The sequence below is a fragment of the Eretmochelys imbricata genome, chromosome 1 (genome assembly GCF_965152235.1).
Source record: "Eretmochelys imbricata isolate rEreImb1 chromosome 1, rEreImb1.hap1, whole genome shotgun sequence".
NCBI lineage: Eukaryota > Metazoa > Chordata > Testudines > Cheloniidae > Eretmochelys > Eretmochelys imbricata.
Genome location: NC_135572.1, coordinates 193,852,505 through 193,876,787, shown reverse-complemented (window position 1 = coordinate 193,876,787; position 24,283 = coordinate 193,852,505).

Sequence of the window (24,283 nt, the reverse complement as noted above, 5' to 3'; positions counted from 1 at the left end):
ACCCCTGCTCTAGGGTCCAGTTCTCATCTAAGATCACGCTTCCCTGATATTGTGTCATCTGCACATTGTAATACTGAAAAACACACAAACAAATGAACATCTGTTGACTTTGAAAGAAGATCTCCGCCTTAGTTAATGTAATCAGAACAACTGTGCATTGAAGGCTCCTCAATAAGTGTCAGCATAGCTAGGAGAACTGAGCTGGAACAAGATTGATAGGCTTTAAAATCATGACTCTACAGTAGAGAGTTCAATTGACCCACTGCATATTGTATGAGAGGTCACTTGTTCCAGAGGAATAAAAACAGAGATGAAAGCAAACCGGTCCAGTCCGGTCCGGTGTACTGGCAAGAGCAGTGATTCGCTGGCGGTGATTTAAAGGGCCTGGGGTTCCAGCTGCTGCGGGGAGCCCAGGGCCCTTTAAATCACTGCCAGAACTCTGGCAGCGGGGCTCGGGCGATGCTTTAAAGGGCCTGGGGCTTCCTGCAGCAGGTGGAGCCCCTGGCCTGGGCCCTTTAAATCGCCATCCGAGCCCGCTGCTGGAGCCCAGGGTAGCGGCGGTGGCAGGGCTCTCCTGGCAATTTAAAGGGCCCGGAGCTTCGCTGTGGTAGCAGCGGCTGGAGCCCCAGGCCCTTTAATTCACCCTTGAGTCCTGAGGTTCCCAGCCGCCTTTACAGCTGGTAGCTCTGGGGTGATTTAAAGGCCCCGCCTCTTCAGGTTGAGGCCACTCCTCTTCCGGTTGAGGCCATGCCCCTGCTCAGGACTCCAGCGCATTGGTAAGTCCTTTAAGTTACTTTCACCCCTGAATAAGAATGGAGTTCACTGTAAGCAACTCCAAAACTGTAACACTCATGTGATCACTAACTCACTGTGTAACCACAGGCATGTCCCTTGATCTCTGTAACTCAGTTACCTAATTGGTAATTGTGGATAATTCCTATCTACCTAAAGAGTAACACTGGAAAGTGTTTTGAACATCCAAAGGACTATAGAGATCTAATGAACGTTAATAGCCATTTTCTCTCTTTTAGTCTGTTAGATGAAGTTCAGCTTTAGATTATTTATCTAAATAAATCTTTGTCAGAGACTTTCTGCAGGGAGATGTCAGAAACCCTTCAGCAATAACATGTTTCTCATCACAAAGTGTTTACGCAGCTAACAGATGGACAATGTAGGCATGGAGTGAAAAGTTAATTTCATCAGCTAATTTGACTCTAAGATGTTCCATGCTACCTTATCAGTTACTAATCAGTTAACTTGTAGTTCTGAGTTTCATCTATTTAAAACACAGTCACAAATCCCTTTTTTACTTTCTTTTAATTTTTGCAATACTATCCTTTGCCTATGAGTCCGAGGAACTGTCAGTCTATCCATAACATGCATTCCTCTATAATAAGAATATGGTCAAAGTTGTGTGATCATAACACCTTGCCGCTGCAACATGTCGAAGGAGATAGTTAAGGACACTATTGCTACTACTTAAATGTGCATATTTTACTAATTATTTGTAAGGCATCATCTACTGAAGCATCTCTAAGCTCCCATCACATTATTAAAACACACACATTGTTAGCAGAAATGCAATATGGCCGAGTAGTAACCAGGGATTGAATGCTGGAGCTAGAGAATAACTCAAAAATCTGTAGCCCATCCCCCAAACATAATGAAAGCTGATACATCAATTAACATTAGCTTTGAAGTTAAAATTTGGGAAAACGCATCTAGTAGCTTTAATCTTTGCATGGACTGGTTGAACTGAGTAGACTTGTTCCTTTCTCCTGAAGCCATTTTGCCCATCCCAATGTCCCTGAGTACTGTAGCTAACGTAAGGACAGGTGTGCTTATCTTCTCTCCCACTCACTAAGCTCCTGGAGTGCAGTCTTCCTGTGAATATTTTGGATAGGCTTGCTGCTCCCGTTATGTCAAATATCTGCACATTACTATTCTTTATCTTCCAGCAGACAAGAAAGTGCATCGGCATACTAGAGCACCTTTTTTCCAAGCAAGCATTCATATCTGACCGATGTCAGATGCTTCATTTTAACAAGCTAGCAGCTTTTGTGGCTTCTTGATATTATCAGTCTATGCTAACATAACAGTCTACAGTCAAACGGGTTTGTAGACTTGATTCATTCTATAAACACTGGCAGAAATAGTTTATTTATATTATCTCACCAATAGATTTTATGGTAGTAATCAAATTCACCTTTCAGACTTTGTCGTAGACTGGCTTGTATTTTTGGCATTAGCAACTTTAGTTAATGCTTTCTCACTTTACTGTAATTGTTTGCTACTTGTAGTTGAACTGCTAAACCCAGGGTTGTGAGTTCAATCCTTGAGGGGGCCATTTAGGGATCTGGGGCAAACATTGGCTTTGAGCAGGGGGTTGGACTAGATGACCTCCTGAGGTCCCTTCCAACTCTGATATTCTATGATTCTATGATTCAACCACCAAATGAGCATCAAGTAAAAGATTCAATTCACAAGCAGAGCAAGTTTATAGTGGATAGCCAATATCTAAAACTGCAGAGCTATTATATGCACTATAGTGCTGCTGAAAGTTTTATTAATAATGTATTTAACATTTTGGGTGTGAGGAACCACAGCTAGATGGTTTAGGGAATGAGTAATAGGATATAGATCCTTTCACTTCTAGGTGCGTAAGTATCATGGCGAAAGGTGTGATTTTAAAATAGATTACATTAGTCAAGTCAAATACCGTACAAGACAGTAGTGACCAAAAATAGTTCTTATTTGATGGATGGCTGTTCAGTGTGAAGTGATTTGACAGTCTCAGTCCAGCTCTCAGTTGACAGATCTCCACATCACAAAATACCCACACCATAATTTGCACTAAGTGGCCTTCATAGAGAGGACAAGGGTTGAACAAATGTGTGCTATGCTATATCTCTTATGCCCTGAGGTGATTCCTCTTGGTCATGGTTGAAGCATCTCACAGGGAATTGAAGACAGGGTTGTTTATCTTCCCCTCACTTATCAGTCCTTCTCACTGATCTCTCAGAGTGCTGCCTGACTGTGAATATTAGTGAAGATGGCAACACTTTTAAAACAATAACAAGAATCAGGTGAACTCACTTGGCTCTTGGTTCTTTTACAAACCTTAATCCCAGGCCATGCTTGCTGAAAAGCATATATATTTTCTATTGAAAACTTGGGCTGCTTTTTAAGGCACCCTCTGAAAATTTAAGCATTTGGATATAATCTCTGCAAGTAGGATAAAAGATTCAAACATGTCAATGTGAACTGAAACCACTTGACTTTCATGCATGTTCTCGAACAACTAAAATTGAAATGTTTGTCTTCCTACTTTGCTTTGTACCATGGAAAAATTTACTTCTTTTTTTTTTTGCAAATGCAAGTCTAAATCTTGCCTGAGAGTAAATGAGCTTTTCAGTTTGAAATTTTTCACATCTTATCTATAGATATGAGGTATTTTTCATACACCTATTGCATTGGTATCCAAAACTTTTGGATCTTTGTCTACTCATTATATCATCTATATTTATCTGTCTAATACATTTCAACCATAATTAGAATGCATGAGAGTAGGATAAGAGAAATTTAAAGGTTATTGTTTTTTCCATTGACAAGTACTGACTACTTCAGATCTGTTTTTACTCCATACAGACATATTTACACTCTCCCAAGTTTCTGTACCAAATAATTCAGGTTATAGATAACATATCCACTGCATATACAGTCGATAAATACAATGGGAGAGGTACAAAATTGTTTTCCAGGTTAGTTTTAGCCTCTTATTGCTCCTTATACATATTTTCCTCACTTCTTCCCTCTCTCTCTGCAACAGTCTAAACACAAAACCCCAAAGGCCATGTAAACCTCCTATTCAACTTCCCAGTAATCAGTCTGAATCACTCAAGATCCTACCACAGGATACAAAGAGATAACAGGTAGTTAGCGATAGTGTTACAAGGTTAGGGCAAGAAAGCAATTGGAAAGCAAGCGAGGTGCACAGGAGCTTGAGCAAAGTGCAAAAGGGAAAAGCAGAAATACAGTCCGCATGGTGAGACAGATGGGAAGAGATAAACAATACATCTAAGGCATTATGAAACCCGTAATATGGAAAAGATGAGTCAGAACAGGCTGAGAAACAAGCCTAAATTAATATTTTTAACTGGAAAAGAAATGCCAAAAACAAAGCTGGAAATTAAAAGAGAGAGGAAACAGAGTTAGGCACACTAAAGTAACTGGATTAAGGGGGGGAAAATAATCCAAACCCAAAAATAATATCAGTAGGCAATGAACATATTGACAAGGCTGCAGATTGTATAATTTCTGGTCTTTAAACTATTCCCAGCATTATCAATGAAAGACACACACACACGCACCTTTCTTGTTACCTTTCTTGCACACACACGCATGCACAAACACACAAACACACACAGAGTGACGGAAGTAAATGTAAACTTCAAGGTGAACTTTTTGAATTGTAGGGCTTGCAAGGAGTCACAGTGACTGATGCACCAAGCTTATTAATATTCAATAATATCTGCTTGAGCAGCATTTCCTTTTGTCTTGTGAGTTCACATTTTTACGTCGTCTGTAATGGTTTCATTGAAAGTGCTGGGTTGATTTTTAAATGAGCAATAGAAATAGCAACGTGAAGCACTACAGCCTAACCAAAAGTAAACAAATAGATTTCTTGCTCAGAATTGCATGCTGTCATTCTGGAGATAACGAATGTACAGCTAGAAGGCAAAAATCTTAAACATACAGGAAAATTTTTATATGCTTTTCAGATTTGAAGGAAATATTCTTTATTAGTGGAATGTAAGCTGGACAGTATGAATAATGCAGGAGAAAGCATCCTGCATATTTAGGGGGGAGGCAATCTCATCTACCAAGTGCTAGCTATTAATGTAGGAAGCACAGTTTAGGTCCCCTGGCACATAAGGGAAAATCAATTCCTTTTTTTGCAACTCATCTTGGAAGGAAATGTGCCTACATTATCTGCACCTAGAATTCTTACAATATGGTGAATTAGAAGTACTTGATCAACTCAATGGGATTTAAACACCACACGGCTAAAGCCAAGATATTACTAAGTTTGATATTTAAAAATAACCTATATTTTTAGGGTCTGCTCCTGCTCAAATATAATGGAAGTTTTGCCACAGATTTCAATGGGAGCAGATTTAAGCACTATTAACTTTAACTAACACAAAAGGGGGGGAAAATCCTCTAAACTATATACTGAATAATGAGCACACCAAGTATCTTGTTAGTTCACTAACCCCTGTATTACATTGCACAGTGTGAGATCTGAAGATATTTGAATATTCTAATCGGAGCTGAATGCTGTCTTTAGGTCCTTACTGCTTTCAGGAAAAGCTGTGTTTCATCTTTCAGGACTTTGGAGACAGTCTGTCTGCAATATAGGTTTACAAATGGCTATTTGGGAGATTTTGGCAAGACTGAGAGTGCATGCTGAGTTGTTTCCCCCCGACCCCCTCTACACTTACTACCATGAACATTTTTAAAGCATCAAGCCTCTTGGATGAAGAATGTTGTTTAAAGATGTAGCAGTATTAGATGCTGTATTATCTGCAGATAAACTGCTAAGTCTGCCAGAAACATCTATTTCAACACTTTTTCACAGATTAAATGCAGTTAAATTGATGTGACTTTTTCTTGAATGTGTGCTCCAATTCATAGAGTATTACTTCAAATCACTTAGTGTAATAACTTCTTGTGCAATAACCGGTTGTGCCAATTATACCACTACATTTCTTAGCAATTAATCCCTTTTTATTTGATTTCAGGTACACAATGAAAAGTTCAAGCCAACAAAATTACTTAGGACCATAATGACCCAGAACAATAAGGATATTTATTAGCAGCACCAAGTCTTCTGCTGTGTAGTTTCTACAAGTAGTTCCATTTAATAGCTTAAGGGGAGTGCTGCTGTAACATTCACACTAAACATTGTGCCTGATGCTGAGCTGGAATTAATGGGAGTTGAGATTCCATGTACAACTCTGGATTATGTACATTAGGCTCACATATCTGGTGTACTGTCACATAGAATCATAGACTCATGGAATATCAGGGTTGGAAGAGACCTCAGAAGGTCATCTAGTCCAACCCCCTGCTCAAAGCAGGACCAGCACCAACTAAATCATCCCAGCCAAAGCTTTGTCAAGCCAGGCCTTAAAAACCTCTAAGGATGGAGATTCCACCACGTCCCTAGGTAACCCATTCCAGTGCTTCACCACCCTCCTAGTGAAATAGTGTTTCCTAATATCCAACCTAGACCTCCCACACTGCAACTTGAGACCATTGTGTCTTGTTCTACACCCATTTAACAAGAGCCCGATTCTCAACCTTCATGCATACTGAGATCCTTCTGAATTTGGTGTTAGTTTTGTATGACTAATGACTGAATGATCAGACGTCTTAGCAGATGTCTACACTGGACACTAAGCCCAAGTCTGTGGGACCCGAGTTTGTGGACTCAGTGTTTCCAAGCCCATGCTTGAGCGTCCACACTGCATTTTAAACCTGAATTTACAATTGCAGGTCCTGAGTCTCACAGCCATGCTAACGTATCCATACTGCACTAAGCAGACCTTTTGACTTGACTATGCAGCTTGATCTGTGTGCACACAGCAAAATGATAGGGCTTGGACTCAAGTCACAGCAGGACTCTGACCCACCCCACGAGCAGGGTCCTAGGACCTGGGTCCTGAGTGGTTGCTGACCCCAGTCAGACTGATTTGTGTGTCTGGAAGTGGGGCTTGGGTCCAAACCTGAGTCAGAGTCCAGGCTTAGTGTGTAGTGTAGACATAAGAAAACAGGGTAATCTGAGAAGGGGGAAAGAAAGCCAGATCCACAGCCCAGTCATTAGTTATTCGTATTCTGTCAGTGTTCCAAACAAGTGGACTGGTAGATCCAGCATCCACAGTTGTGATTACAGCTATTCACAACAGGGTTTGTTACAATAGCGAAAGGAGGCATACCAGAGGTAGGCATACAACAGTAATACAACATGTCTATGAGCCAACATAGCACTGGGAAGGCAAACATAGCCATAGATGCTAATGTGGTTTTCATCCTTTCAGACAGCAATATGGATTCTTATTCATTCCTGCTACCAGATCCACCCAGATACCACACAGAGCCCAGAACACAGAATGGGTTGACCTGTATTGATAATGTGCATGCTTCTGTCATTGTTATTATTTGTATTGTAATAGCACCTCGAGACCCCTAACAAGGACCAGGGCCCTGTTCTGATAGGCAATTTATAAATATGTAACCAAAACTCCATTCCTCTAAGAACTGTATTTCACTTCCATACATTTATCTTCTGAAGGGCAGGGAATTTGGCTCTTACTGCAATATTACCTTTCTTGCAAGAGATCATTCCCAGGTATGTGTCAGATGATGCAAATTCCATCCCCCTGCCTAATTCCCATGCACATCTATGGTTCTACAAAAGTATTTATTATCCCACAAAATTCTCTGCTCCAATGTTATATTTCTCTTATACAGTACAGTGTACACCATTAGATAACTGTGAAAAAATTCCTATCAACCAGTCATATTGCAAACTTCTCTTCTTGCCATTCTTTTCTAGACTTAACATGAGAAAAATCACAACTAGATTTTTTTCACATAAGCATAAATATTGATTTCCAGTTAGTAAAGAGACATTTTAGTTGCAATCATTGACCACAAAAACATGTTTCTTAAAATTATTCAAAGTTCTCTATTGAAACAGTTCAACTACTTTTGGATCTGTTATAGTACAGCATCCCCCACTCCATAACAATATCGGTTGTACACAAAATTTCCATTCAAACATATTGCAGCATGTTTGCTAACAAATGAATTAAGGTATTGTAGCTTTTCCTCTCTAACATTTGTGCAGTGATAGGTATTTGACAGAACAAGGTAGATCGGACTGCTACTATCTAATATGATGGTTGTGAGTTTGGAGTGCAGTTAATTTTATGTAATCTAGACTATTTTTATGTAGTCTGTCTTTTTTTAGTTATGCATTCAGATTGTGTTAAACCATAAGCAATGCACTGCTTTGAAGACCAGATTTTACATGCACGTGTGGGGATACTAGAGCCAATTGGGAATTTTTCAAGGCTTTTTCATCTAAATGTATCAGTTTTGATTGGGAAGGATTTCCTGGTCCAGGATGAAATTTCAGGGACAGCGGGACGGACACAGACAGACACGGTCACACAGCCAGAATAGCAATAAACTGGTGATTATGGCACTTCCCTGGGACGTAGGAAATCCAAGTTTATGCACCTGCTCTGCCTGATTCAAACCAGGGACCTGAAACTGAGTCTTCCACATCCCAGTTAAGTACCTTATCCACTGGGCTATTGGCTATTCTGAGGGGGGGGGGCTTGCTCTCTCAAAATTTTGAAAGGTCTTGGTTTTGTCTCAATGCAGAATGAAACAAAATGCCAAAATCTCAAAATGTTTAATGAAATGGAATTCTTGTTTTCTGGTCAGCCCTAGTAATAACTGGTAGTGTGATGCTATTCTCCAGTTTGTGTATACATATTGCATGTATACATGTTTTAAGAACTACAGTTTAAAGGCACTAATCACGTACACAGTGCAAAGTAAGCCTGCTCTCTTCATGTGTAAATTGTGCTAGAATGACACCGCTACAGTGCCCTTATTTAGAACATGTCCACTTCTATTTCTTTGACTGAAATAAGCAGTTCAGCTTGTTGTCTATGTGACCCCAGGTTGCTTATCACAGTTTGCAAAGCACATGATAGAGCTTGTTATGTCAGTGTCTCAATAATCAGGTTTTGTTGCAGTTGTGCCTAGTTAACATAGAGGTTTTTTTTTACAGGCTTTCATTCAGAATTTTTAGTTCCTCATTCATTCACAATATTCCACAGTAAGTGGCAGAAGCACCTAGTAATATGTGCTTCAAGTGGTCCAAAGAGAGTAAAATAAAGGGTGGAATGTATTTTATTTGGGTCCATAGGTTTGAATCAAATAAATAGAGACAAGCACTGTATTAAGTGGAAAGCTCTCTGAAGTAAATTAATGAGTTACGCAATTCATATGCATTCGGCCCATTTCAGGCCCATTGTAAAGGTATGGCACACCATTCACTTCAGCAGAGCAGCATCTTCTTACCTTAGTGCTGACTTGCCCTAAGACTCTGGGGAGGACATTAACTGAACAGATGACAGGCGGGCTGCAACTTTATTAAATGCAAAAATTAGTCAATAATTGGAAACCAAGTAATTCTTGCAACAAGGACCAGACACAGCTGATCTCCTAACAGGCCACTCCTCATGCTCGTTGATCCAGAAAGCATCCAGAAAGAAATACAGTATTTCCAAGATGACCAAAGTGCCATGCAACACATCAATGCTTGTTCCTCTGCGACAGACCATAAACCTACCAGGACCCTTCACCTTTATACAAAGCCCCAAGTCCACTGTGGCAGTCTGAATCGGTGAATTTCTGCATCCTAGAACATGGCAGGCCTTCATCTTTATCTAGCTCTACTTGGATTGCAAGTTGGTCCTGTAAAAACTACACTGAGAACTCAAACTTGTGAACTTAAATAAGATAAAATTAAAGTACTGTACTCAACATCCACTTCCCAATATAGCCCAATACATAAACAGCACAATTAATTAAATTTTAGCAGCTAATGCAACTGCCCACAAGAACCAATTCTTTCCTCTCCTCTGTTCAGATCCTTCTTTAAGGGTGCTGTCTGGCTTCAGTCAGCAATTCCTGGGACTCCTTTATGCCCAACAGGGCAAATAGACATCTTAACACAATGATCATGTGTAGTTGTGTAGGCATGTATTCTGTAAAATACACAAAATTAAAACTAATTCCAGCATACCAGTGGAGGTGTCCCAAAACCAAAATCCCAGATGCAAATACCCCCCAAATTGTAGGGATTTTCTGATTTATGGCTAGACTATATATTGAACAGGCAGAACAAAAATCCTGGATCTATGCCCCTCTGAAATCTGGGTAAATACGGATTCATGTCTCAGCTGTGTAAATTAATCCCATGTCAAGAGTAAACATGCATAAAATGGAGAAAAAAGAAAATAAAATACTGTGAAAACCAAAACAATTGTACTAGAGTTTTCCTGAACTCTGAGCTGTTTAAATGTAATAGGACCTTTAAAATTAAACCTTATTTTTATTTATTATTTGTTCTATTCAGAAGCTAGGACCCCATTGTAGGTGCAGTTCAAACACAGAAAGAAAAATGGTTCCTGCCCGGAGATGATTACAATCTAAATATAAGACAAGAGATCACAGAAGGATAACAGACAGAAGGGGGAAATACAAGGAAACAATGAAAAAATATTGGTGACCCCAAAGACTCAGGTGCAATGCAATTAGTGTTTGGAACATGTTGGAATTTCGATTGTCAGTTGAGGCCATGTTTGTTTAATTTATTTTATTTTATCCAGCCAGTTCTGCCATCATTGATTTCAGGCACCAAAATTGACTAAAGGCAAGAATGAAGTATTGGTAGTTATAGTAATTATCTTTTAGATGCAGATGTTTGGCTTCTTGGGGCAATGTTATAGTCAAGTACTGCAGCTGGATTTAAAAAGGGACCTGACTAATCTAATGACCTCTAGTATAGTTAAACATGCTATGGTAAGAATGATCACATCTCACTTTTCAGGGAGTAAGCTGATGAGCAGCTGTCATCAGGAAGAAATATCTGGCAAAAGTTCTGGGTGGCTGCCTGAGGCAGGAGCAGATGCAGGCTGGAGCAGGGGCTGGCTAGGGTGGAAAAAAGGCTCAGGCTAGAGCAGGAGCGTGGACAGTTTGCCAGAACTACTGGCAAGGGGAGTGTTTCTGGCCAGATAGTGATGCTGAGCAGACTGGAGAGACTGCTTCCTTTAGGAGTCCATGTACCTGCCTTGGGATCACTTTTGTGGCTCCTCGCCTGTGGATTGGCTGAACCCTGGTTGAATGACTTAGGGTGCAGGAAATTCCCTGTCATGACTCATCACATTCTCTGGCTCCAGGATGACTCATCAGGTTTAAACTGGTTCTGGATCAGAGGTAACTCAGGGATGACTCATCATAATACCCCATACACTCACTGTAATGCACAATTTCCCAAAGGTACTATAGATTTTTCACCTTCCTCAGAAACGTTAAGTACAGGCTACTGCTAGGGACAGGACAATGGACTTGAACCACTATTGCGCTTTAGTTCTCATTCAAGGCAAAGATAAGACAGAATAAGAAACTTAAGTTCTTTCAAAAATTTAAAGTATGTCTCAATTAAATCTTAATATTAAATTAATGCTACCTCTTCAACTTTTTTCACCCCATGGATTTTACCCAGGGCATCAGAACACACTTGCATGGGAAAAGCCATTAATTCATTTTTCTACTAAAAACATATTCAAAAATATTCACAAGTGGTTTTCTTTTTATTTAATTAATTTTAATGCACAGTTGGAGAACTCATTGATCAAAAAAGGCCAGTGTCCGCTATCTGGAAAAATAGCTGATACAGGTGGTTTTTAGGTAACTTTTGCTTTTAGTTGGAAAAATGTTTAATTTCCTTAAGGGATTAATTAAAAAAGAAAATAGATTGATGACACCTGAAATATGTGAAAACATAAGCTACACTGCACCTCTCCTGTCTGAGACACCATACCCATTCAACTGCATTTCAGCTGGCTTTTTACACAGTCAGGTTCCTGCGGCTCTTGACCTTATCATTTGTTTTTTGATGTAGGCAGCAAGTGCTTGCTTAATTATTTACACAGTTTAATAATGCAAGTGTTTCCATATGAAGCAAGCAGCACAGGATGTTTCAAGAAATATCACTTTTAACAGGATTTTATCCTTTTGCCAGCCTGATGGCAGACAGCAAGAGGTTTTTTTTCCTTCATCCCCCTAGAGCTTTTTCTTACTTTAGCAAACCTGACTGAAAAATTGACAGAAAAGGCTATTGTTCTAATGGTATCTACTTGCTGTGATTCAAGTTTTTCTTCACTACAAATAAAGAGACTAATGTGGGAGAAAACATGACCTTCTTCTTGAGAGAGAGGGTATAAAACACTTCTAAAAGATTCACCTATACACACAGAGAGAGAGAGAGTTCACTTTGATATGGTCAGACGTTGTCTTTAATAAAAAGCCCTCTCAAAGTTTAAAAAGAAGCATTTGGAGAGCAAATAGGATGATTACACAATAGCAATTTTTTTCTCCCACACAATTATAGATTACAAAATATTCAGCTAATGAGCTTGTTGTGCCCTGACCGTGTGCCCCTGAGACTCTTTCAATAGCAGTGAGACTATATACTTCTGTATTGTCAGACTTTCAGGTGGCTGAGCAGTAAAATGAATTCAAAAATATTGGCTCTGATTTCCTCATAGGATTAGTTCCCCACACAAATTTTCTAGTTGAGAGGTTCCTCTGTTGAAAGAGGTATTCTAATACCTCTTCAACTACCTAATGACTAGAGATGGTTGGGAATTTTCTGTCAGAATGATTTTCTGATGGAAAATGCACTTTGAAATTTTACCATGGAAAATTTTGATTTTGCACAATTTTGACAAATTTTCCACCAGGAAAATCAAAATGAGATTTTGTTTTGACCATTTCAACATTAAATTGCATTTCTCCATTGCATTGTGGTGCATTTCCCCATGGGAGCTGCAAGTTCAGCAGCTTGATACCCCCATTCTTTCCTAAAGGACAGGCTACTGGGAGGACAACATGTCCCATAATGCAGCATGAACCTTCCCTCCCCAATCAAGCTGTGTGCTGAGTCACATGGGAGTCACATGGCTGGGTACCATCAGGATATGTACAACCTGGAAGTCCATCTTATAGGGGAGAATGGCAGCATCAGACTCTCAAACTACAACTTCCATGGGGCAATGCACCACAATGGGGAAATGCAGTTTAAATGTTGAATTGACTTGAAGTGAAGTGAAGAATTTCAAAATCAGGAATGTTAAAATATTTTGTTTTGTTGGAAAAGGGCAAAACGAACGTTTTATGTACCCGAACTGAAGTTTTTCAAAATATTTCATTCCACATTTTTTTTTTAAATTTCAACCTTTCATTGACAAAAAACCCTCACCTTTTGGGCATGAAAACAAAATGTTGCAATATCATAATTTCCCGTGAAACAGAAATTCTGAATTTTGCTCAATTGACCTAATGATGAGGGTCAGGCAGAGGTACACTAGGTTCATTACTCCACTTTCTTCCCTCTTTTTTCAAACTAACTATAGAAAAAAAACAGAAAAGGGAAAAAACTCACTCCAATCTTCCTCATCTCAAACGAAGCAAATTCTCCAGTTTCTCAGAACTTTACCATATCAGTTTAACAATGTGTGGCAGTTCTAAAGAGCCTTTCCTCCTAGGATTGCCAAGCATGGTCACAAATATTAAGTCTCATGATGCTCCAATGAAGTATTTAGTATAATTATTATTACAACACTTTGCAAGTGAGCAAACTGAGACACAAGAATGTTAAGTGACTTATCCCTGTGTCACACAGCATGTCTCCAGCAGAAACAGACCCTAGACTCCCCAGCCTTGTCTAAAAAGTTTGAATACTGACCTCACTCCCTTTACTCAGACTGCACTAAAAATAGCATCTTCTTACTCAACAGATCTGCTCTGTGTACTTCACACCCAGATCTGCTGACTTCAGTGACTAAACTTAGCTTCTATGACTTTGTACTCCTCTTAGCCCTGTAAACCAAAACCAACTATGAGAGAATGACCTGGAGCCTTTGCCTCCTTACATATCTGGGGCCTGATACTGCAAGTCAGTGGAGGTTTTTCCATTGTCTTCAGCTGGAATAGAGTCAGGCCCACTGTTCCCTCTAAGCTGTGTGCGTGCACACAGATCCTAAACCCCGCACACACGGCAAAACACCATGCACACAAAAATTTGCACAGAAGCACAAAAATTTGCACAGAAGAAATTTTTTGTGCACATGGCCTGTCAAAAATTAGAGGGAACATTGGGCCGCAGAAGAACTGTTGTATAATTTGGAGTTATAGGGCTTTGTGCAGGTGGCACTGAGAGTACAATTTGAAGAATGCCACAGAAAAGAATTTGGCCTACATTACTATTGGCAGTTACACATGACAAAGAAAGAACATAGCTTGACTCAGATCCCAGATTGAGTTTGAAAGGGTGGCAGTTGGAAAACACTTGCTCAGTCTAGACAAACATTTGACCTGGAGCTATTGAAAGACATTAAACATGGTACCCATGAATGTCATTTTTACACAGTTATTTTCCACAATAAACCCACCATTTATGGGATAGTTGTAGAAAGGCTGACCTGACAGTTTCTTAAAGACTGTTTCCTTTACTCTTTTCTTTTCTAGACACCTGGAAGTTGGCAGGGTATAAAATGCTGCTTAACTTAGCTTTCAGTAATAACTGTATTTCAAGCTCACTATGAGGTAACTATTGCTTTTGCAGTTGCATTTGCTGCTTGCCATTCCCTATGCTTAATGGCACTGATTGTTTTGAAAAATAAAATGCAAAAAATAAACAGTCCCAACATTTTAGATGGCATAAGAGTTTGCTGGACTAATTCAAAATGCAGAGCTCAGTTTTTGAGAAATGTCTCTCTTTTATTAGAAAGGAAGAAAATAAACAGCAGAAGGATGAGTTAAGAAAAAGTCTGCCAGACATTAAAATAGGGATTAGGATGAATAATGTTGTGAAATGGCCAGCACAAACAGAGAAATTTGACAGCTTTGAAGCCAACATAACTAGTAGCATCACCATCTGCATTGAAAAGTACATACCATAAAAGGCGCACATCATTCTAAATCACTTAGGGAATTCTATGAAAGACAAAGTATCCTAAGAGGTATCTTCATCTGCTTCATTCAGTGAGTCTATCTCACTGTCATAACCATACAGCTAAGGGTAGCCTAGAATTCTTCCTTACCTGTAAGGGGTTAAGAAGCTCAAATAATCAGGTTGGCACCTGACCAAAAGGACCTATGGGGAAAGAAGATACTTTCAAATCTGGGGGGAGGGGGGAGAGGCTTTGTGTGTGTGTTTTCTGGGGTAAGCAGAGAAGCATCAGGTCAAAAAACTCCTTCTCCTATAAACCATCTTGTATAAGTCTCTGATATTACAAAAAGAGTAAGTAAATAAGGCAAGGCACGTTAGATTACCTTATGTTTTCAACTTGTGAATTTACCCTTTGCTAGAGGGAGGTTTATCCTGGTTTTTTGTAACTTTAAAGTTTTGCCTAGAGGGGAATCCTCTGTGTTTTGAATCTCATTATCCTGTAAAGTATGTACTATCCTGATTTTACAGAGGTGATTCTTTTACCTTTTCTTTTAATAAAATTCTTCTTTTAAGAACCTGATTGATTTTTCATTGTTCTTAAGATCCAAGGGTTTGGGTCTGTGTTCATCTGTACCAATTGGTGAGGATATTATTCTCAAGCCTTCCCCAGGAAAGGGGGTATAGGGCTTGTGGGAATATTTTGGGGGAATAGGACTCCAAGTGGTCCTTTCCCTGGTTCTTTGTCTAAATCACTTGGTGGTGGCAGCATACTGTTCAAGGACAAGGTAGAATTTGTGCCTTGGGAAAGTTTTTAACCTAAGCTGGTAAAAATAAGCTTAGGGGGTCTTTCATGCAGGTCCCCACATCTGTACCCCAGAGTTCAGAGTGGGGAAGGAACCCTGACACACACTTACCCTTCCACCAATCCCATCTCAAAGTGAAGGTTTTTTCCAAATACCTCTGAACACACTCTGCACTAAATGAAATAAATAATATGGTTCTTTTTAGATATCTCTATAGGCTAAATCCTGCACTGGCAAGAACTCAGGGGAGTTGGACATGTATGGAAGACAAGGAATGACGACCTCTACACTCCTCTCTGATGCGACCATCAGTGAAACGCAAGATTACAGTAACATTTTTGTTCAATAGAGGTGCTGCGTTTTGGATCTTGGAGGCATCATTTGGTCATAAGAAGGCTGTCGATAGCCATCCCCCTTTCCTATGCACACCATGTCCCTTTTAGGCAATATAGGTTATAGCATAAACCTACAAATTGGAAGAATTATGCTGTGAAGACTTATGCAGGATTTGGACTGGCTCATTCACACTTTTAGTGTTTTTGCTCAGTTACTATGATGTGCAAAACTCTTCTGCTCCTTCACAGGCTGTTACTGGATTGGCATGTGTGCACACACACACAAATACATGAAGAGGTAGTGTGATATAAATGTTTTATCAGCATGATTTTGGAATTTTCACATTATCTATTAAAGATGAAGATGGATGAGGTCCACTCCAGCAAGTTCTGATGAAGTCTTTATACCAGCACACATACCACATTATAAAGAAGGAAAACAAAACTGTAATTGTGTTTTAGAGTAGGTTTCAATTCTTTTATTCCACTTCTTTCCAGGCCCCTCCATCTGTAAGTTCAAGCTCCATTAGAACCACGTATCCTGCTATGTACTTGTCAAGAGAAGGTAAAGTTATAACCAACAACATTTTAAAAGTCTGACCCAAAATGGCTAAACATTTAAAGTCATATACACTGGGACTTTCTATGGCTAAAAAACTGTATATTGAGGGGCTAGAAAGCCTCCCCTTCCAATGAAAAAATGGTTTTCTTTGTAGCATTGTTAATAAGTGTGATACTGGACCTTAAGCTTGTCCTGAATATTGCCCAGCCTATGTCTGACAATAGAAATTCCAAACATTTCCTGCACTTCTTTTTCAATTTTTAATTTTTAGGTATTTGATAGCAAGCTGCTCAGAGCATTGGAATCCTAAAAGTTGTTGTCATAAATATAAAGGGAAGGGTAAACACCTTTAAAAATCCCTCCTGGCCAGAGGAAAAACCCTTTCACCTGTAAAGGGTTAAGAAGCTAGGATAACCTCGCTGGCACCTGACCAAAATGACCAATGAGGAGACAAGATACTTTCAAAGCTGGACGGGGGGAGAAACAAAGGCTCCCTCTGTCTGTTGTTTTTGCCAGGAACAGAAAAGGAATGGAGTCTTAGAACTTAGTAAGTAATCTAGCTAGATATGTGTTAGATTCTGTTTTGTTTAAATGGCTGATAAAATAAGTTGTACTGAATGGAATGTATATTTCTGTTTTTGTGTCTTTTTGTAACTTAAGGTTTTGCCAAGAGGGATTCTCTATGTTTTGAATCTGATTACCCTGTAAGGTATTTACCATCCTGATTTTACAGAGGTGATTCTTTTACTTTTTTTCTTCAATTAAAATTCTTCTTTTAAGAACCTGATTGCTTTTTCATTGTTCTTAAGATCCAAGAGTTTGGGTCTGTGTTCATCTGTGCAAATTGGTGAGGATTTTTATCAAGCCTTCCCCAGGAAAGGGGGTTTAGGGTTTGGGGAGGATTTGGGGGGGGAAAGACGTTTCCAAGCGGGCTCTTTCCCTGTTATATATTTGTTAGATGCTTGGTGGTGGCAGCAATAAAGTCCAAGGGCAAAAGGTAAAATAGTTTGTATCTTGGGGAAATTTTAACCTAAGCTGGTAAAAATAAGCTTAGAGGGTTTTCATTCAGGCCCCCACATCTGTACCCTAGAGTTCAGAGTGGGGAAGGAACCTTGACAGTTGTTCTGATAGAAGTCAACAGAGACCAGGTGAGGCAGACATAACCAAACAATATCACCATGCATGTATTGTTGAATACATTGCATCTGGCAGAGTTGTAGCTACAGGAGTGGAAGAGATTTAGCTGATTGAGGTACCCACATTCAGTCCTCTTGGTTTATTTTCCGCCTATTTTATTTTTTAAATCAGTTTTGCCAGTACTAATGATAGGAGTTGGAAACATAGACATGGCAACATAAAATGTATTTGTTATCATTCAATATATTTATGTCATATACACATTTCACACAAAAATAGATATCAATTTTGAATTATAGCACACAAACCTACAATTTTAAATTAACACAAATTCAGTGAAATTCACTTTGCATTTTGTCTGCTTTCTGACTGTAACCTGTGTACTGTTAATTTTTAATCAATTTTTAGAAAAGCAGTTCTTCACTATTTTTGCTTGATATTGTTTGACTAGTGAACTTAGGACAGGACTGGAAGCCAGGAATTCATCAGTCCCATTCCTGGCTCCAAGACTTACTTTCTCTGGTGCCTTAGGCAACTCCTCTTTTCTACCCTCTTTTCACCACTGTTAGAATGCAACCTGAGAGGACTGTTGTGAGGATTAATATTTTTACATTGTCTTGAGAATACGTGCTAAATAACAGCTATGAATTATTAATAAAGTGTAGAGACAAGGGAGGAATACTTGTTCCTCATGAAAATGATACATTTATGTCAGGTAATTTCAGTCTGATGCATCTAAAAGCACCAAAAAAGAAACAAAGATATTGACCACTCTTAACTTGAGGATAATTTTAAAGCTGAGACTAGCAGGCCCTATGTACTGTATGCTACCATTCTTCATATTAAGTACTGAGTTCCTTTTTACTTAGTCCATTCTTAGGTAAACTGGAACTGAAATCTGTGGGACAACACTTATCATTTATATGAATTTAATAAAAAACAAAGTTAAGTGAAGACCTCAAGATTTGGTCTTTACTCTTTATGGAACAAATTTTCAGAGGGCCTCCAGAACATGTGTCCCTATTTCCTAGTGCAAATGCAGCACAGAGTGTCCAGCCACATGGTCTGCATAAACAATATTTAGAGGACCTCCTGAACATTTGGCACTATGGCTAGAAATTTCTAGAAACTCTAAAGGAATCAGGCACTCAACTCCAGCTCAATTTCCATGGAGTTTGGAAGGCTGTTCTGAAAATTCCATTCATTGTTTAATTTCATTTTTGTGAATATTCATTTGCTTTGTTGAGTCTCTCCATTTTTTTATTGTAGGATTTACATTATCTGTGGAATACCAGTGGTGTGTGTGTGGCTTTCCTACTAGCAACAGGATCACTTAACTACAGCAATGCAGTATTATAGCCCAATGAGATTTCATGTAAAGTCCTCCTTCACCACTCTTATACATCTACCTTCATTTAGAATAAAAACACAGATGGTGTTCCTAAAAATCTCTCTTAGCCCTGGTCTACACTAGGACTTTAGGTCGAATTTATCAGCATTAAATCGATGTAAACCTGCATCCGTCCACACGATGAAGCCGTTTATTTCAACTTAAAGGGCTCTTAAAATTGATTTCCTTACTCCACCCCTGACAAGTGGATTAGTGCTTAAATCGGCCTTGCCGGCTCGAATTTGGTGTACTGTGGACACAATTCGATGGTATTGGCCTCCAGGAGCTATCCCAGAGTGCTCCATTGTGACCACTCTGGACAGCACTCTCAACTCAGATGCACTGGCCAGGTAGACAGGAAAAGAACTGCGAACTTTTGAATCTCATTTCCTGTTTGGCCAGCGTGGCAAGCTGCAGGTGACCATGCAGAGCTCATCAGCAGAGGTGACCATGATGGAGTCCCAGAATCGCAAAAGAGCTAGCATGGACCAAACGGGAGGTACGGGATCTGATCGCTGTATGGGGAGAGGAATCCGTGCTATCAGAACTCCGTTCCAGTTTTCGAAATGCCAAAACCTTTGTCAAAATCTCCCAGGGCATGAAGGATAGAGGCCATAACAGGGACCCAAAGCAGTGCTGCGTGAAACTGAAGGAGCTGAGGCAAGCCTACCAGAAAACCAGAGAGGCGAACGGCCGCTCCAGGTCAGAGCCCCAAACATGCTGCTTCTATGATGAGCTGCATGCCATTTTAGGGGGTTCAGCCACCAGTACCCCAGCCATGTTGTTTGACTCCTTCAATGGAGATGGAGGCAATACGGAAGCAGGTTTTGGGGATGAAGAAGATGATGATGATGATGATGAGGTTGTAAATAGCTCACAGCAAGCAAGCGGAGAAACCGGTTTTCCCGACAGCCAGGAACTGTTTCTCACCCTGGACCTGGAGCCAGTACCCCCCGAACCCACCCAAGGCTGCCTCCTGGACCCAGCAGGTGGAGAAGGGACCTCCGGTGAGTGTACCTTTTAAAATACTATACATGGTTTAAAAGCAAGCATGTGAAAGGATTACTTTGCCTTGGCATTCGCAGCTCTCCTGGATGTACTCCCAAAGCCTTTGCAAAAGGTTTCTGGGGAGGGCAGCCTTTTTGCGTCCTTCATGGTAGGACACTTTACCACTCCAGGCCAGTAACACGTACTCGGGAATCATTGTACAACAAAGCATTGCAGTGTATGTTTGCTAGCGTTCAAACAACATCCGTTCTTTATCTCTCTGTGTTATCCTCAGGAGAGTGAGATATAATTCATGGTCACCTGGTTGAAATAGAGTGCTTTTCTTCAGGGGACACTCAGAGGAGCCCATTCCTGCTGGGCTGTTTGCCTGTGGCTAAACAGAAATGTTCCCCGCTGTTAGCCACGGGGAGGGGGGAGGGTTGAGGGGGTAGCCACGTGGTGGGGGGAGGCAAAATGCGACCTTGTAACGAAAGCACATGTGCTATGTATGTAATGTTAACAGCAAGGTTTACCCTGAAAGAGTGTAGCCACTGTTTTATAAAATGTGTCTTTTTAAATACCGCTGTCCCTTTTTTTTCTCCACCAGCTGCATGTGTTTCAATGATCACAGGATCTTCTCCTTCCCAGAGGCTAGTGAAACTTAGAAAGAAAAAAGAAAGCACTCGAGATGAAATGTTCTCTGAGCTCATGCTGTCCTCCCACACTGACAGAGCACAGACGAATGCGTGGAGGCAAATAATGTCAGAGTGCAGGAAAGCACAAAATGACCAGGAGGAGAGGTGGTGGGCTGAAGAGAGTAAGTGGCGGGCTGAAGAGAGTAAGTGGCGGGCTGAAGACAGGGCTGAAGCTCAAATGTGGCGGCAGCGTGATGAGAGGAGGCAGGATTCAATGCTGAGGCTGCTGGAGGACCAAACCAGTATGCTCCAGTGTATGGTTGAGCTGCAGCAAAGGCAGCTGGAGCACAGACTGCCACTACAGCCCCTGTGTAACCAACCGCCCTCCTCCCCAATTTCCATAGCCTCCACACCCAGACGCCCAAGAACGCGGTGGGGGGGCCACCGGCCAACCAGCCACTCCGCCACAGAGGATTGCCCAAAAAAAAGAAGGCTGTCATTCAATAAATTTTAAAGTTGTAAACTTTTAAAGTGCTGTGTGGCATTTTCCTTCCCTCCTCGACCACCCCTCCTGGGCTACCTTGGTAGTCATCCCCCTATTTGTGTGATGAATGAATAAAGAATGCATGAATGTGAAGCAACAATGACTTTATTGCCTCTGCAAGCAGTGATCGAAGGGAGGAGGGGAGGGTGGTTAGCTTACAGGGAAGTAGAGTGAACCAAGGGGGCGGGGGGTTTCATCAAGGAGAAACAAACAGAACTTTCACACCGTAGCCTGGCCAGTCATGAAACTGGTTTTCAAAGCTTCTCTCATGCGTACCGCGCCCTCCTGTGCTCTTCTAACCACCCTGGTGTCTGGCTGCGCGTAACCAGCAGCCAGGCGATTTGCCTCAACCTCCCACCCCGCCATAAACGTCTCCCCCTTACTCTCACAGATATTGTGGAGCACACAGCAAGCAGTAATAACAGTGGGAATATTGGTTTCGCTGAGGTCTAAGCGAGTCAGTAAACTGCGCCAGCGCGCCTTTAAACGTCCAAATGCATATTCTACCACCATTCTGCACTTGCTCAGCCTGTAGTTGAACAGCTCCTGACTACTGTCCAGGCTGCCTGTGTACGGCTTCATTAGCCATGGCATTAAGGGGTAGGCTGGGTCCCCAAGGCTACATATAGGCATTTCAACATCCCCAACCGTTATTTTCTGGTCTGGGAATAAAGTCCCTTCCTGCAGCTTTTGAAACAGACCAGAGTTCCTGAAGATGCGAGCGTCATGTACCTTTCCCGGCCATCCCACGTTGATGTTGGTGAAACGTCCCTTGTGATCCACCAGAGCTTGCAGCATTATTGAAAAGTACCCCTTGCGGTTTATGCACTCGACGGCTTGGTGCTCTGGTGCCAAGATAGGGATATGGGTTCCGTCTATGGCCCCACCACAGTTAGGGAATCCCATTACAGCAAAGCCATCCACTATGACCTGCACATTTCCCAGGGTCACTACCCTTGATATCAGCAGATCTTTGATTGCGTGGGCTACTTGCATCACAGCAGCCCCAACAGTAGATTTGCCCACTCCAAATTGATTCCCAACTGACCGGTAGCTGTCTGGCGTTGCAAGCTTCCACAGGGCTATCACCACTTGCTTCTCAACTGTGAGGGCTGCTCTCATCTTGGTATTCATACGCCTCAGGGCAGGGGAAAGCAAGTCACAAAGTTCCATGAAAGTGCCCTTACGCATGCGAAAGTTTCGCAGTCACTGGGAATCGTCCCAGACCTGCAACACTATGCGGTCCCACCAGTCAGTGCTTGTTTCCCGAGCCCAGAATCGGCATTCCACAGCATGAACCTGCCCCATTAGCACCATGATGCATGCATTGGCAGGGCCCATGCTTTCAGAGAAATCTGTGTCCATGTCCTGATCACTCACGTGATCGCGCTGACGTCGCCTCCTCGCCTAGTATCGCTTTGCCAGGTTCTGGTGCTGCATATACTGCTGGATAATGCATGTGGTGTTTAATGTGCTCCTAATTGCCAAAGTGATCTGAGCGGGATCCATGCTTGTCTTGGTATGGCGTCCGCACAGAAAAAAGGCGCGGAACGATTGTCAGCCGTTGCTCTGACGGAGGGAGGGGCAACTGACGACACGGCTTACAGGGTTGGCTTCAGGGAGCTAAAATCAACAAAGGGGGTGGCTTTACATCAAGGAGTATTTCAGGCAGGACTTCACGGAGAGTTCCAATAAGAAATGGCGCACCTAAGTTATTGTTCTTATTGGAACAAGGAGGTTAGCCTGGCCTCTGATTGATACATGGCTAGATTTACCTCGCTGCACCTTCTCTGTGAGTGACTGCAGTGTGACCTAGAGGAATGAGTCCCCTAGACAGGGGAGGAGGCAAATGAGTACAAAATAAATCTGGTCTATTTCTTGTTTTGATCCACTCCATCTATCTTTTACATCTTTGGCTGGCAGCAGACGGTGCAGAAGGACTGCATGCCATCCACATCTCATGGCTGCTCAGCAGAAGATGATGCAATAGGACTGCTAGCAATCCGTATCGCCTGCCTGCTCACCATAAGACGGTTCAATAGGACTGACTGCAGGACTAAAGAGAATGACCTGGTCAAGTCACTCCAAATTTAGTCCCTGCGCTCATGTCTGCCCAGATGCTCCCAGCCAATGTGGCCAGGAGCACCTCGGACACGACGAGGATGGCTACCAATCATATTGCACCGTCTGCTGCCAGAAGGCAATGGGTTGCTGCTACTGTGTAGCAATGCCGTACCGTGTCTGCCAGCACCCAGGAGACATACGGTGACGGTTACCTGAGCGGGCTCCATGCTTGCCGTGGTATGGCGTCTGCACAGGTAACTCAGGAAAAAAGGTGCGAAACGATTGTCTGCCCTTGCTTTCATGGAGGGAGGGAAGGAAGGGGGGCCTGACGATATGTACCCAGAACCACCTGCGACAATGTTTTAGCCCCATCAGGCATTGGGATCTCAACCCAGAATTCCAATGGGCAGCGGAGACTGCGGGAACTGTGGGATAGCTATCCACAGTGCAATGCTCTGGAAGTCGACTCTAGCCTCGGTACTGTGGAAGCACTCCGCCGAGTTAATGCACTTAATGCATTTAGAGCATTTTCTGTGGGGACACACACACTTGAATATATAAAACCGATTTCTAAAAAACCGACTTCTATAAATTCGACCTTATTCCGTAGTGTAGACATACCCTTATAGGTCACTAGAAATAGAAGTTAAATTTGAAGATGGAGAGAGTAATTGACCCATTTAAATTATCCTTTCAGCAAAATCTCCAAATTCAGGTTTTTCTATGCATCTGATGTCGAGTCCAGTTACAACAGCAATTTAAGCTGTCTGTTGATATTCTACTTATTTCACCCACCTGCAGCCCCCCACTATTATCCAAAAGGATGAACTTGCATTACAGAAAAAAATGTGCCTGTCTGTTATTTCCCTCTCAGACCATTTATTCTCTCATCAATTTACTCTACCACAGGATGAACATATTGTTTAGAGCTACTTGTGATGCTGTGCCATTGTGGTATCTGCTTCTGAGAGTATAATAAAATTGTCTCTCCTACCCCGCCCC